The 16,670-nt window shown below is 40.3% G+C and overlaps 1 long non-coding RNA gene across 1 annotated transcript in view; it reads left to right on the top strand.

The window, feature by feature from the left end:
- The first annotated feature begins 2,003 nt into the window (after nucleotides 1-2,003).
- The window catches only part of LOC118144263 (uncharacterized), a 49,710-nt gene continuing 35,043 nt past the window's right edge, over nucleotides 2,004-16,670 (top strand). The window contains exon 1 of the long non-coding RNA XR_013521930.1: nucleotides 2,004-2,209. This is a non-coding gene — a long non-coding RNA (uncharacterized LOC118144263). The remainder of the gene's footprint in view (nucleotides 2,210-16,670) is intronic.

Raw genomic sequence — 16,670 nt, forward strand, 5'->3', positions numbered from 1 at the left:
CCTTGCTCATGGCTTGGTTTCAGGGATACAGTGGCAGTGGCACCTTTGGGACCCTGGGCTTTCTATCCTTATTCTCACTCTTAATGGCTTAGGTAATGCTTAATTTCTTGTCTTGCGTATTCTGAACAATGTTGTAGAGACCTGTTTTAGTCTCCTCTCCTTTTCTTCAATGGCTCAGCAGTCATCTGGGCCTGCCTTGTGTGCTATAGCGGGCCTAGAGTTAGAACCTGAGCAATGCCATTTTATAAGACAAAGCTGTTTTTCCAAAAATAAGTTGTAATGGCTGCCCCATTCTCCTCGCAATAACTGCTGACCTTGGCTTCTGTAAATAAAACTGCTAGATCGCTCTAAAGAATGCCCATCATGTAAAGCTGCTTGCCTTTTTCTTATCAGTAACTGTCAGAGTTGCTGGCCTTTGCTTATCATTGGTTGCCAAAATAAGCTTCTGTAAAGTTGCTTGCCCTGCATCCCCTCGATCCTAAAACCAGGATGTGGTTTTTCAGCATAAATACCCTGCTCCCCCTGAGTTCAGGGCCTCGGGCTGGAGAGACGTGAGTCCTCCCTGGTCACCGGCAATAAAGACCCTGCAGTTTGGCATACTTTTGTCTTGGTGTTAATTTTTATACTCGACCCAAATACTTCACTTTGTATATCCTCTAGTTATTAGAATCTCTGTCTTGGGGGAGCTAAAGTTTAGGGTCCATTTCTTCCACCTTATTTATGGAGTGCTGCTTTTGTCTGCCATTCTGAGTTGACATGCTAGTTCTACATGGGATAACCACTGACCCTTTGCTCTAATAATTTATTATTCTGATAATTGTCTAGCAGCATATTCCTGGGCCCTGGAGGGAACATATAAGATTGAATTTAGAGTAGGTGACTGCTATCACAGTCTTATATGCTGGGAGGGATGCCAACATCAGGGCTAATGGACACTTGAGTTTTTTTTTTTAGCCAGAGTTGGATAGGGTGGAAGGAAGAAATTTGCAGCACATGTGAATATGAAAAACTGAATTGAAAGCTGGAAGCCTAAAATTAAATTGAATTTAAGCTGTAGCACTTAAGGACTTAATCTGCCTTTTCTCTACCCCATGAAACACAAGGAAGTGGTTAAGAACAGAGGTTCTAGAATTATATTGTTCATATTCAAAGTAAGGCTCTGGCATTTGGTAGCTATGTGATAGAGAAAAGAAAACAGCTCAGAGCAGTCTGAACTATGTGAGATATGCAGAATTAATCAGGCGTAATGAGACAAGAGTATAAGACATCTGCTATGCCCCCAGCACCTATGCCCAGGGGCAATTGTTTAAAGGCATTTTGTTCTTTTTTTTCTTCCCTGTAGGTTCCTGACTAGCTAACTCACCCATTATCTTCATGATCTTTCTAAGATTTTTGATACAAAGGACAATGTAAAGCCAGTTAATAGCTTATGTTACTTTAATTTATATTTGTTACCAAAATGCCAGGGGTTTGGTCTAGGGCAAACCTGCCGCTCACTGCACAGAATGGCAACCACTGATGTGAGTATTGCCAGAGAAGGCTTTAATGGTGTGCTATAGCTGCAGAGAATGAGAGAGAAAGTCCCAAATCCATCTTCCTGACTGATTAAAATGGGGGGGTTTATATAATGTAGAAGGCAGGCAAACAGGAATTAGGAGGGGTAAGGAAATAATCCTGATGGATGAAGTGTCGGTGTCTCATTGTTTGGATGTGATAATCTGATGAACTTCAGTTCCTTGCCTGAGGTTTGGTTTCCTGAAAAAGAAACTCATATGGGACAAATGTAAGTTCCAAGTTTTAAGACAAGGGTGGGTCAATTTCTATGTACTTTTAAAAAACAACATAAATATTAATTTTGTGGGAAAATTGTGCCAGTTTCAAATTCCTGGTAAACAACTTAGAAACTGCCTCTTTTTTTTTCTTCCTTCAAAGACCCACTTGTAACTGCTATAAAATAAGAGCATATATTAAGGACAGCTTGAATATATCCTCCTGTGTTGCAGGTCTTGAACTTGGCTTGAGGAAACTCTCAACTTATTTAATTTTGCCTCAGCATTTTCCTTTGGTCAACATTATCTGGAGAAAATTGACAGGACTCACAGTGACCTCCTGCTCATTACCCTGGTGTTCCCTCTCAGACTCAGCACTCGGTATCAGCATGAAACTAACATGTTCCACTAATTCCAGAGGTTTGACTGGGAACAAAAAGGTGAGTGCTCCTGAATCTGGACCTTCTTTTTATGTTTGGTTGAAGTCTAGATTTTATTTAGGCTAGTTTTCAAACCATCTCTTTCCTTTAAGAGTGAGGGCTTCAGTCTCTGTCTTTGGACAGGAAATTCAGGTAAAGATCTCTGCAGATAACTGCCTTCTCTGCCTCAGGACAAGAGGTTTGGGGTCACAATCAGACAAGGACTTTTACTTTCTCTGTCTCTGACTTATAAAAGATTTGGGTTATAGTATAGGCAGTTTGGCACCAATGATTTCACTTCTTTTTATCAAAGCATGCTTTTGAAATTGCAGCTGCTTTATATGGTTTGTAATTCAGGCTTATATTTTTATTTTTGATAAATTTCTGCTAGTTCCAGACCAAAAGGTGCATGAGGCTGGGTTCTGTTGCTGGTAAGAGAAAAGGCAGTTGTTCCCTCTGACCCATTTGGGTAATCCAGGTGACTAAAGGCTTTGCAAAAATGTCAGGACATTGCCCAGGATATGAAGTGGCTTCATAAGGTATTCCTCAGCAGGAGAACATTTTAGAGACTCTTGCTTAATGTAAAGGGTATAAATTAGGGAACTGGTCACTTCTATACCTTGAATATCCTACTAACACCTGGCAGTTAGAGGTGGTCTGAGACACATAAGAGAGAGACTCATGACACTTGGGTGACACTTTGTGTAGTGACACTCATAAGCAGCAAACTTTGACCCAAAACACATTTCTGGCCTTTTCAAAAGGTCTACATTATGGGAAATCAACTTTTTAAAAGGACAATGAACACTTTTTTTTTATTTTTGAGGCGGAGTTTCGCTCTTGTTACCCAGGCTGGAGTGCAATGGCGCGATCTCGGCTCACCGCAACCTCCGCCTCCTGGGTTCAAGCAATTCTCCTGCCTCAGCCTCCTGAGTAGCTGGGATTACAGGCACGCACCACCAACCATGCCCAGATAATTTTTTGTATTTTTAGTAGAGACGGGGTTTCACCATGTTGACCAGGATGGTCTCGATCTGCCGACCTCGTGATCCACCCGCCTCGGCCTCCCAAAGTGCTGGGATTACAGGCTTGAGCCACCGCGCCCGGCCAACAATGAATACTTTTTTAAAGTACAGTGACTTCTGTGCCCTTTGTTGGCATTTTGCTTAGAAAAATGTGAAACTTTACTAGCCTTGGAGAAAGCTTAAAATCTCCCCTAATTGGTTCCTCTAAAACTTGATCTTCCATTTCTTTCCACTTGGCTTCTCTTTTGCTTGCCATCTTCAGTACTACATAGGAAATTTCTAGCAACCCTAAGATGCCTTGAGGAACACACCAAAAAAGCATCATTCACACCCCCTTTTTGGGGGTCTTCTGTCTTCTTCATTGAGTCTCAAGAGTCATGGGCAATTCTGTTAAAGTGAGGGCATTAGAAAAAAAAATCATAAGCAGGCTTCTCTTAGAACTATAGCTCTGCTCTCTTTTGCACTGATTTCCTGATGTCTGGCTTTTGGGTTTCCAGGGATTGCTTTGTACTTTGAGAAGGAACTTGATCTTTGAATGCAGTGGTTGACAAATCACTCGTGAGATTTACAGTTTTGAAAGTGCCCTGTTATACGAGGTAGCTAGTCATACATGAGAAGGGTAGGAGAGGGATTTCCACTACTAGGAATGTCAGGTGATCATCAGGTGATGGTCAGACAGTTGCTAATCTCAAATCATAATTGGTCATAGCCAACACCTTGGAAAGGCAGGCTTCCAATAGATAAAAAAAACACCAGAAACTGGTGAGCAGTAGCTTCCTGATAAAATCTCAGTAGTTGGGACAGTGGGATGAAGCATGTGCATTAAGAGGCAAAATGGCAGAGTTTAACTGGTACATAACATTCCAGGGACATTTGAGTGGTAAGGAAAGACACCTCAGGTGAGCATGCATACAACTCTAGTAAACACACTGTGCATGCTCTCCTCCCAAGTGCTGGCAGGCCACTGTGCATGTGGACAGCCACCCCAAGGGAAGAATCAGGGTAGAAGGGAATGCAGGACCCTAGAGTATGCCAACAAATAAAACCCTAAGTCAAAAGATCAAACAGCACACTTGATCTTTCAAGTCACCTGCATGGCCCTCTTGTTTCTTTCTTGCTTTAAGGCTTATTAATAAACTTTCTCTCCTGCTCTAAAACTTGTGTCAGTCTCTCCTTCTGCATCATTCTTTCTTCTGGGGAGGCAAGAATTGAGGTTGCAGACCCATATGACTTTGCCGCAGCCGACAGGCCGACTGTGGTTGCAATGGGTGGTTATTACTGCAGATAGCTATTTGTTTCCACTTTTAGATAAGAAAAATGGTTTGAGCATTTGCAGGCCATGGAAAGAGTTTCCAAGAAGAGATAAGACTTTTGTAGGGGATGAGCTAATTACAGAGTGGATTGACTGGTATTGGATTTTTCACAAGCCTTGTGGGGGGGGAATACCATTGTAGTGTGAAGCACTGTAGAAGTGTTTCATGGGCAAGTGCCATGACATTTCCCTATTTTGGGGGCCCAGAATTCAATATAAATGTGAGATCCTTAATTTTTAAAGATCTAGATACTTTGACTTCCAGTTGTGTCTGCTTTTCATATATTTGGATATTAAGCTCTGAAAACTGCAAATGCTTTCTTTGGCATTGTTCATTAAATGGCTCTATCCTAAAGCCAGTGATCCAATTAAGAAATAAGCTAAGTTGAAACAACCAACTATCAAACTAAATCAGTCTCCAAAATACAACTTTCTACACTTGAATATCTGGCAAGCTATATGCAGAAGAATGCAACTGGACCACTACATTTCACGGTGTACAAAAATTAACTGAAGATGAATTAAAGATTTAAATGTAAGACTCTCAAACTATAAGACTCCTAGAAGAAAACCTAAGGAATACCATTCTGTACATTGGCCTTGGGAAAGAATTTATGACTGAGTCCTCAAAAGCAATTGCAACAAAAACAAAAATTGACAGGTGTGATCTAATTAAACTAAAAAGCTTTTGCATATCAAAAGAAAATATCAACAGGGTAAACAGACACCTACAGAATGGGAGAAACTATTTGCAAACCATGCATTCTACAAAGATTTAGTATCTATAATATATATGAAACAAATAATTAAACAAGCAAAAACAAGTCTATTAAAAAGTGGGCAAGAGACATGAACAGACACTTCTCAGAAGATGGCGTACAAGTGGCCAACAAATATATGAAAAAATGCTCCACATCACTACTCATCAGAGAAATGAAAATCAGAACCACAATGAGATACCATGTCACACCAGTCAGAATAGCTATTATTGAAAAGTAAGAAACACCAGTTATTGGCCAGGATGTGGCAAAAAGAGAATGCTCGTGAACTGTCGGTGGGAACATAAATTAGTTCAGTTCCTGTGGAGGAACTGAAGGTTTGGAGGTTTCTCAAATAACTTAGAAATACCATTTGATTCAGGAATCCCATTACTGGATATATATCAGTCTCAAGAGTCATGGGCAATTCTGTTAAAGTGAGGGCATTAGAAAAAAAAAATCATAAGCAGGCTTCTCTCAGATCTATAGTTCTGCTCTCTTTTGCACTGATTTTGTAGTGTCTGGCTTTAGGGTTTCCAGGGATTGCTTTGTACTTTGAGAAGGAACTTGACTTTTGAATGCAGTGGCTGATAAGTCACTAGTGAGATTTACAGTTTTGAAAGTGGGCTGTAATATTAGATAGCTAGTCATACATGAACAGGGCAGGAGAGGGAGTCCCACCACCAGGAATGTCAGGCAATCATCATATGATGGTCAGACAGTTGCTAATCTCTAAAATCATAATTGGTTGTAGCCAGCACCTTGGAAAGGCAGACTCCCAGTAGATAAAAAAAACACCTGAAACTGGTGAGCAGTAGCTTCCTCAGTTTGGAGGTTTCTCAAAGAACTTAGAACTACCATTTGATTCAGGAATCCCATTACTGGATATATATCCAAAAGAAAATACATCATTCTGTTACCAGAAAGGGGTTCCAATCCAGACCCCAAGAGAGGTTCTTAGATCTTGTATAAGAAAGAATTCAGGGTGAGTCCATAGAGTAAAGTGAAAGCAAATTTATTAAGAAAGGAATAAAATAATGGTTACTTCATAGGCAGAGCAGCCTCTAGAGCTGCTGGTTGTCCATATTCATGGTTATTTCTTGTTAAATGCTAAACAAGGGGTGGATTATTCACGTCTCCCCTTTTTAGACCATATAGAGTAACTTCGTGACATTGCCATGGCATTTGTAAACTGTCATGGTGCTGGTGGGAGTGTAGCAGTGAGGACAACCAGAGGCCACTCTCATCACCATCTTGGTTTTGGTGGGTTTTTACTAGCTACATTACTGCAACCTGTTGTATCAGCAGGGTCTTTATGACCTATATCTTGAACTGACCTATCTCATTCTGTGACTTAGAATGCCTAACCATCTGGGAATGTAGCCTAGTAGATTTCACCCTAATTTATCTCAGCTCCTATTCAAGATGGAGTTTCTCTGATTCTAACACCTTTGACATGTACCCCCTCCCTTGTATAAGAGAACTGTTATTCCAAGGGTTTTTAAGGGACAGAGAGCCATCTCCTGTAACTTCTTCGTGCTGAGTAGGGGTGATGATATTCTTGCCTATTAGGGTCTCTTGCAATCCAGGTAGAGAGGAGCTCAGTTAGAAAGCATCAGTATGCTCAGGACCATTTGTAACTCCCAGTACCAACAAAAGGTGATATTTGGAAGATTAGTATGTATTTAAGTTGAGAAAATATTGATTAAGCTTATCCTGTATTCCTACACAAAGAGTACAACAGCAAAATATTCCATAACAGTAAAGCAAAATTACCCCAAGTAAACTAAATTGGAAGGTTTTCCATGAACTGGGTAGCTGTTGAAAACCAAACTGATATGGAGTTGCTAGCTGATTCCAATACATGCCCAGAATTAGAATACTGATTCAGCCTTTTTTTTTTTTTTGAGACGGAGTTTCGCTCTCGTTACCCAGGCTGGAGTGCAACAATGGTGCGATCTCAGCTCACCGCAACCTCCACCTCCTGGGTTCAGGTAATTCTCCTGCCTCAGCCTCCTGAGTAGCTGGGATTACAGGCACGCGCCACCATCCCCAGCTAATATTTTGTATTTTTAGTAGAGACGGGGTTTCACCATGTTGACCAAGATGGTCTCAATCTCTTGACCTCGTGATCCACCCGCCTTGGCCTCCCAAAGTGCTGGGATTACAGGAGTGAGCCACGGTGCCCGGCCCGGATTCAGCTTCTTACATTACCTATCCCTGTTGTTTATTCTGAGCGCAGCCAGAGATCACTGGTTGGTTCACAGGAATAAGCAGAGCTAGTTTAATTGTAGAAAAAGAACTAGAATCTAATAACAAGCATGCCACAGTTTTTGAAATAATTTTTTCTCTCTCTAGTTTCCCATTTTCACTAAAGACAAATCATGGTAAGACTGATTTGCTTTATTATAATTTGCTTAATTATTTATATAAAGTGCAGCAAGAATAATTATTTTTTACATAGACTCTTTTAAAATGGGCTTTGGTGGAAAGCTGTTTCATAAGGAATATCATATAAGATGTTTTTGAAGTTGATCCCAGCCATGGGTTTGTACCCTCAAATACCTATAACTTGGGTAAATTTCTCTCCTTTTGAGGCCTCAGTATAACATGGGGCTCCTGGGCCTGTCAGAAAGTGACATTCTTTACTTTACCACAGGTGAGAAACCCTGCATAGGTTTATAATCAACTATAGGTCTGTGGTAAGTAGACAAGGTATGAGGCCAGTTTTTTTAAGGGATTTTCATTGGGAAAAGCCAAATTTGATTTATTCAATGAAGGCATGCCATTCCAGTCAAAGCTATGATAAAATAACCAGTTTGCCCAATTGTGTCCTGTTATGAATGAAAGCATTCTTACTGCGCTTGTGCAAATAACTATATTGCCATAATTTAAGAATATGCACAAATGATTTCCAAATATTTGAGAAATCATGTAGAGAGAAACAAATATGCCCCCAGTTTTGTTCACAGGAGTATACTTAATTCAATTGTTAAAATCTGTAAATAGCTCAGAAGAACAGTTCAACTCTGAAAAACAAAGGAAAGGATCAGCAATGTTTTAAAGCCAAGTCGAAAAGATTATTTTAGTTTTCTATTAGTTCAGTCTATGCAGTTAACTCCTGTTTTGTTATTCATTTCAGCTCTCCATGAGAGTCCTCAAAATGTTTGCTCTATTCTAATGCCACAATCTCCAAAGTTGTCAGAAACCTGCATTCAACAACACCTTTTAGAGACCTATAGTTGATTATAAACTACCTTCTAAAGAGGATCAAGACAATTTTCCATGGAAGAGATTACGAACAGTCTTAGGACAGCCACTATTAAAGCCATAATTGGCAAGGAAATTTTGCTCACTTCTGTGGTATACATCAAATTTACATAACAACTGTAATTATTATTTTTGCAGTAATGTAAACATCTTTTAGAAAAACAGTACTCACTATCTACAGGCATAGCTTGTTTTACTGCATTTTGCTGTGTTGTGCTTTGCAGATATTGTGTTTTTTGAATTAGTATACTTCAAGTTCTTGGGTACATGTGCAGAACATGCAGGTTTGTTACATAGACACACACGTGCCATGGTGGTTTGCTGCATTTATCCCCCAGTCATCTACATTAGATATTTCTCCTAATCCTATCCCTCCCCAATCCCCTCACCCTCTGCTATCCCTCGCCAAGGCCCCCACCCCCTGACAGGCCACAGTATGTGATGGTCCCCTCCTCCCTGTGTCCATGTGTTCTCATTGTTCAACACCCACTTATGAGGGAGAACATGCGCTGTTTGTTTTCTGTTCTATGTCAGTTTGCCGAGAGTGATAGTTTCTAGCTTTATTTATGTCACTGCAAAGGACATGAACTCATCCCTTTTTATGGCTGCATAGTATTCCATGGTGTATATGTGCCACATTATCTTTATTCAGTCTACCATTGATGGGCATTTGGTTTGGTTCCAAGTCTTTGCTATTGTAAACAGTGCCACAATAAACATATATGTGCATGTGTCTTTATGATAGAATGATTTACAATTTTTTGGTTATATACCCAGTAATGGGATTGCTGGGTCAAATAGTATTTCTAGTTCTAGGTCTTTGAGAAATCACCACACTGTCTTCCACAATGGTTGAACTAATTTACAACTCCCAACAGTATAAAAGTGTTCCTATTTCTCTATTTCCTCTTCAGCATCTGTTGTCTACTGATTTTTTAATGATTGCCATTCTAACTGGCGTGAGACGGTATTTCTTTTTTTCTTTTTGAGACAGACTCTTGCTCTTGTTGCCCAGGCTGAAGTGCAATGGTGTGATCTCAGTTCACCACAACCTCCGCCTCCCAGGTTCAAGCAATTTTCCTGACTCAGCCTCCTGAGTAGCTAGGATTACAGGCATGCGCCACCACGACTGGCCAATTTTTGTATTTTTAGTGGAGACTGGGTTTCTCCATGTTGGTCAGGTTGGACTTGAACTCTTGACCTCAGGTGATCTGCCCGCCTTGGCCTCCCAAAGTGCTGGGATTACAGGTGTGAGTTACCACACCTGGCCGATGGTATTTCAATGTGGTTTTGATTTGCATTTCTTTAATGACCAATGATGAAGAGCTTTCTTTCATCTGTTTGTTGGCTGCATTATGTCTTCTTCTGAGAAGTGTCTCTTTGTATCTTTCATCCACTTTTTGATGGAGTTTTTTTTTCTTATAAATTTCAGTGCTTTGTAGATTCTGGATATTAGCCCTTTGTCAGATGGGTAAATTGCAAAAATTTTTTCCCATTCTATTGGTTGCCAGTTCACTGTAGTAATAGTTTCTTTTGCTGTGCAGAAGCTCTTAAGTTTCATTAGATCCCATTTGTCTATTTTGGCTTTTGTTGCCATTGCTTTTGGTGCTTTAGTCAGGAAGTCCCTGCCTAGGCCTATGTCCTGAATGGTATTGCCTAGGTTTTCTTCTAGGGTTTTTGTGGTGTTAGGTCTTATATTTGAATCTTTAATCCATCTGGAGTTAATTTTTGTATAATGTATAAGGAAGGGATCTAGTTTCAGCTTTCTGCATTTAGCTAGCCAGTTTTCCCAACACCATTTATTAAATAGGGAATCCTTTCCCCATTGCTTGTTTTTGTCAGGTTTGTCAAAGATCAGATGGTTGTAGATGTGTGGTGTTATTTCTGAGGTCTCTATTCCATTCCATTGGTCTATATCTCTGTTTTGGTACCAGTACCATGCTGTTTTGATTACTGTAGCCTTGTATAGTTTGAAGTCAGGTAGTGTGATGCCTCCAGCTTTTTTTTTGTTTTGTTTTTTTGCTTTAGGATTGTCTTGGGTATGTGGGCTCTTTTACAGTTCTATATGCAGTTTAAGATTTTTTTTCCCCCCAAGAACATCAATGGTATCTTGATGGGGATAGTATTGAATTTATAAATTACTTTGGGCAGTATGGCCATTTTCACAATATTGATTCTTCCTAACCATGAGCATGGACTGTTTTTTCCATCTGTTTGTGTCCTCTCTTATTTTCTTGAGCAGTGGTTTGTAGTTCTCCTTGAAGATATCCTTCACATCCCTTGTTAGTTTAATTCCTAGGTATTTTATTCTCTTTGTAGCAATTGTGAATGGGAGTTCACTCATGAGTTGGCTCTCTGGTTGTCTGCTATTGATGTATAGGAATGCTTGTGATTTTTGCACATTGATTTTGTATACTGAGACTTTGCTGAAGTTGCTTATTGGGTGAGATTTTGGGCTGAGATGATGGGGTCTTCTAAATATACAATAATGTAATCTGCAAAAAAGAAAATTTGACTCCCTTTTTTCCTAATTGAATAACTTTTATTTATTTTTCTTGCCTAATTGCCCTTGCGAGAACTTCCAATACTATGTTGAATAGGAGTGATGAGAGAGGGCACTCTTATCTTGTGCCAGTTTTCAAAGGGAATGCTTCCAGTTTTTGCCCATTTAGTATGATATTGGCTGTGGGTTTGTCATAAGTGGCCCTTGTTATTTTGAGATATGTCCCATTGATACCTAGTTTATTGAGAGATTTTAGCATAAAGGGCTGTTGAATTTTGTCAAATAACTTCTCTGCATCTGTTGAGAGAATCGTGGTTTTTGTCTTTGGTCCTGTTTATGTGATGGATTACATTTATACATTTGTATGTGTTGAACAAGCATTGCATCCCAGGTATGGAGCTAACTTGATCATGCTAGATAAGCTTTTTGATGTGCTGTTGGATTCAGTTTGCCAGTATTTTATTGAGGATTTTCACATCAATGTTAATCATGGATTTTGGCCTGAAATTTTCTTTTTTCGTTGTGTCTCTGCTAGGTTTTGGTATTACAATGATGTTGGTCTCAAAATGAATTAGGGAGGATTCGATCTTTTTGTATTGTTTGGAATAGTTTCAGAAGGGATGGTAGCAGCTCTTTATTGTACCTCTGGTAAAATTTGGCTGTGAACCCATCTGGTTCTGGACTTTTTTTGATTGGTAGGCTATTAATTCCTGCCTCAATTTCAGATCTTGTTATTGATCTATTCAGGGATTTAACTTCTTCTTGGTTTAGTCTTAGGAGGGTGTAAGTGTCCAGGAATTTATCTGTTTCTTCTAGATTTACTGTTTTATTTATATAGAGGTGTTTGTAGTAGGTGTTTGTACCATCTCTGATGGTATTTTGTATTTCTGTGAAATTGTTGGTGATAGCACCTTTATCATTTTTTATTGCATCTATTCAATTCTCTATTTTCATTTTTATTAGTCTGGCTAGAGGTCTATTTTGTTGATCTTTTCAAAACACCAGCTCCTGGATTTATTAATTTTTTGAAGGGTTCTTTGTGTCTCTACCTCCTTCAGTTCTGCTCAGATCTTAGTTATTTCTTGTCTCCTGCTAGCTTTTGAATTTGATCTTGGTCCTCCAGTCTTTTTTTTGTTTTTAATTGCATTTTAGGTTTTGAGCCTCTAGTTCTTTTAATCGTGATATTAGGATGTCGATTTTAGATCTTTCCTGAATTCTCTAGTGGGAATTTAGTGTTGTAAATTTCCCTTTAGACACTGCTTTAAATGTGTCCCTGAGATTCTGGTATGTGGTGTCTTCATTCTCCTTAGTTTTGAAGAACAACTTTATTTCTGCCTTCGTTTCATTATTTATCCAGTAGTCATTCAGGAGCAGGTTGTTCAGTTCCCATGTAGTTGTGTGGTTTTGAGTGAGTTTCTTAATCCTGAATTCTAATTTGATTGTACTGTGATCTGAGAGACTGTTATGATTTCTGTTCTTTTGCATTTGCTGAAGAGTAATTTGCTTCCAATTATGGGTCAATTTTAGAATAAGTGCATTGTGGTGCTGAGAAGAATATATATTCTGTGGATTTGGGGTGGAGAGTTGTATAGATGTCTGTTAGGTTCTCTTGGTCCAGAACTGAGTTCAAGTCCTTGATATCCTTGTTAATTTTCTGTCTGGTTGATCTAATATTGACAATGGGGTGTTAAAGTCTGCCACTATTATTGTGTGGGAGTCTAAGTCTCTTTGTAAGTCATTAAGAACTTGCCTTATGTATCTGGGTACTCCTGTATTGGGTGCATATGTATTTAGGATCATTAGCTCTTCTTGTTGCATCGATCCTTTTACCATTACATAATGTCTTTCTTTGTCTCTTTTGATCTTTGTTGCTTTAAAGTCTATTTTATCAGAGATGAGAATTGCAACTCCTGCTTTTTTTTGCTCTCCATTTGCTTGGTAAATCTTCCTCCATCCCTTTATTTTGAGCCTATGTATGTCTTTTCACGTGAGATGGATCTCCTGAATACAGCACACTGATGGGTCTTGACTCTATCCAATTTACAAGTGTATGTCTTTTAATTGGGGCATTTAGCCCATTTACATTTAAGATTAATATTGTTATGTGTGAATTTGATCCTGCCATAATGATGCTAGCTAGATGTTTAATATTGGCCTCTACTCTCTTCTGGGTTGTAGGGTGTCTGCTGAGAGATCTGCTGTTAGTCTGATGGGTTTCGTCTTATGAGTAACCCAACCTTTCTCTCTGACTGCCCTTAGCATTTTTGTGTTCATTTGTTTTTTTTGAACCTGATGATTATTGTCTTGGGGTTGGTCTTTTCAAGGAGTATCTCTGTGGTGTTCTCTGTATTTCCTGAATTTGAATATTGGCCTGGATATTATCCTGCAGTGTTTCCAACTTGGTTTCATTTTACCCTTCACTTTCAGGTACACTGATCAAACACAGATTGATCTTTTCATATAATCCCATATTTCTTGGAGGCTTTGTCCATTTCTTTTTTTTTTTTTTTTTTTTTTTGAGACGGAGTTTCGCTCTTGTTACCCAGGCTGGAGTGCAATGGCGCGATCTCGGCTCACCGCAACCTCCACCTCCTGGGTTCAGGCAATTCTCCTGCCTCAGCCTCCTGAGTAGCTGGGATTACAGGCACGCGCCACCGTGCCCAGCTAATTTTTTGTATCTTTAGTAGAGACGGGGTTTCACCATGTTGACCAGGATGGTCTCGATCTATTGACCTCGTGATCCACCCGCCTCGGCCTCCCAAAGTGCTGGGATTACAGGCTTGAGCCACCGCACCTGGCCTGTCCATTTCTTTTCAGTCTTTTTTCTCTAATCTTGTCTTCCCACTTTATTTCATTGAGTTGATCTTCAATCTCTGATATCCTTTCTTCCCCTTGATTGATTTGGCTATTCATACTTGTGTATACTTCACGACATTCTTGTGCTGTGTTTTTCAGCTGCATCAGGTCATTTATGTTCTTCTCTAAACTGGTTATTCTAGTTAGCATTTCGTCTAACTTTTTTTAAGCTTCTTATCTTTCTTGCATTTGGTTAGAACATACTTCTTCAGCTTGAAGGAGTTTGTTATTATTCACCTTCTGAAGCCTACTTCTGTCAATTCGTTAAACTCATTCTCCGTCAAACTCATTCTCCGTCCAGTTTTGTTCCCTTGGTGAGGAGTTGTGATCCTTTGGAGGAGAAGAGGCATTCTGGTTTTTGAAATTTCCAGCCTTTTTTGCACTGGTTTCTCCCATCTTCGTGGATTTATCTACCTTTGGTCTTTGAGGTCAGCAACCTTTGGATGGGGTATCTGAGTGGATGTCCTTTTTGTTGATGCTGAAACTATTTCTTTCTGTTTGTTAGTCTTCCTTCTAACAGGCCCCTCTGCTGCAGGTCTGGTGGAGTTTGCTCGAGTTTCACTCCAGACCCTGCTTACCTGGGAATCACCCATGAAGGCTACAGAACAGCAAAGATTGCTGCCTGTTCCTTCTTCTGGTAGCTTCATCTCAGAGGGGTACCCACCAGATCCCAGCTGGAGCTCTCCTCTATGAGGTATCTGTTGCCCCTACTGGGAAGTGTCTCCAAGTCAGGATACAAGGGGGTCAGAGAGCCACTTAAGGAGGCAGTCTGTCTCTTATCAGAGCTCAAATGCTGTGTCGAGAATTCCACTTCTCTCTTCAGAGCTGCCAGGCAGGCATGTTTCGGGCTACTGAAGCTGTACCCATTACTACTGCTTTTCCCAGGTGCTATGTCCCAGGAAGTTGGGGCTTTATTTATAAGTCCCTGATGGGCTGCTGCCTTTTTTCAGAGATTCCCTGCCCAGTGAGGACATCTAGTGAGAAATTCTGCTTGTAGCTGCTGAGCTGTGTTGGGCTCCACCCAGTTTGAACTTCCTGGCAGCTTTGCTTACACTGTGGGGTTGAAATTGCCTACGGAGTCTCAGCAATGGTGGACACCCTTTCCCCAACAAAGCTCAAATGTCCCAGATCAGCTCAGACTGCTGTGCTGGCTGTGAGAATTTCAAGCCAGTGGATCTTAGTTTGCTGGTCTCTGTGGGGGTGGGTGCTTGGCTCCCTGTCTTCAGCCACCTTTCCAGGGGAGTGAAGGATTCTGTCTCGCTGGCGTTTCAGTTACCACTGGGGTATATAAGAAAACTGCTGTGGCTAGCTCAGTTTCTGCCCAAATGGCCATCCAGTTTTGCACTGGAAACTCAGGGCCCTGGTGGCTGTGTAGGTACTGGAGGGAATCTTCTGGTCTATGGGTTGTGAAGACCATGGGAAAAGGGCAGTGTCTGGGCTGGAGTGCATAGGAGAGTCCTAATGGCTTCCCTTGGCTAGGAGGGGGATTTCCTTGGCTCCTTGCACTTCATGCATGAGTGATGCCCTACCCTGCTTCAACTCGCCCTTGTTGGGCTGCACCCACTATGCAACCAGTCCAAATGAGATGAACCACGTATGTCAGTTGGAAATGTGGAAATCACCCATCTTCTGCATCCATCTCACTAGGAGCTGTGCAACAGAGCTGTTCCTATTTGGTGTATTCTAATTAACATTTTTGAACTTTTTTTTGTAGAGAAGGCATTTCACTTTGTTGGCCAGGCTGGTCTTGAACTTCCGATCTTGTGATCTGCCCACCTTGACCTCACAAAGTTCTGGGATTATAGGCATGAACCACTGGGCATGGCTGGAAATATGTTTATTAAAAAATCAGAGGACAACCATTATTAGGAAAGCCTACATCATTAGGCAGAGCAACTCTGAGGGGTGCTAGTTGCCCATATTTACTTTTAGTTCTTGACTATATACTAAACAAGGGGTGAATTATTCATGCCTCCCCTTGTTAGACCATATGGTGTAACTTCCTGACATTGTCATGGCATTTATTATAACCTGTCATGGTGCTGGTGGGACTGTAGCAGTGAGGATGACCAGAGATCACTCTTGTCACCACCTTGGTTTTGGTGGGTTTTGGCCAACTTCTTTACTGCAACCTGTTTATCAGCAAAGTCTTTATGACCTGTATCTTGTGCTGATCTCCTATCTCATTCTGTGACTTAGAATGCCTAATTGTCTTGAAATGTAGGTCAGTAGGTTTCAGCCTCATTTAACCCAGCTACTATTCAATATGGAGTTGCTCTGGTTTCAACACCTGACAATTTCACCAAAAAACACGTGCACTCATGTTTATCATAGCAGAGTTCTCAACAGCAAAGATGTGGAATCAATCTAGGTGCCCATCAACACTGGATTGAATAAGGGAAATGTATGTATGCACCATGGAATACTAATGGCAGCCATAAAACAGAAGAAAATCATGTTCTGTAGACCCTGTATCAAACAACAACAAACCAGACATTGGGGATTATCAGATGGGGAAGAAAGAGAGGGGAGTCAAGGGTTGAAAAACTAACTTCTGGTACTGCGCTCACTACCTGAGAGACTGGATCATCTGTACCCTAAAACTCAACCTTAAGCCATACACCATGTAACAAACCTGCACATGTACTTCCTGAATCTAAAAGAAAAGTTGAAATTATAAAGTAAAAAAAAAAAAATTACATTTTCTTGTTTTTTAAAAAATACTTTATGAAATTTAGCTGGCTAATTTGAAGCTCTT

Source organism: Callithrix jacchus, chromosome 9 (genome assembly GCF_049354715.1).
Source record: "Callithrix jacchus isolate 240 chromosome 9, calJac240_pri, whole genome shotgun sequence".
NCBI classification, from domain to species: domain Eukaryota; kingdom Metazoa; phylum Chordata; class Mammalia; order Primates; family Cebidae; genus Callithrix; species Callithrix jacchus.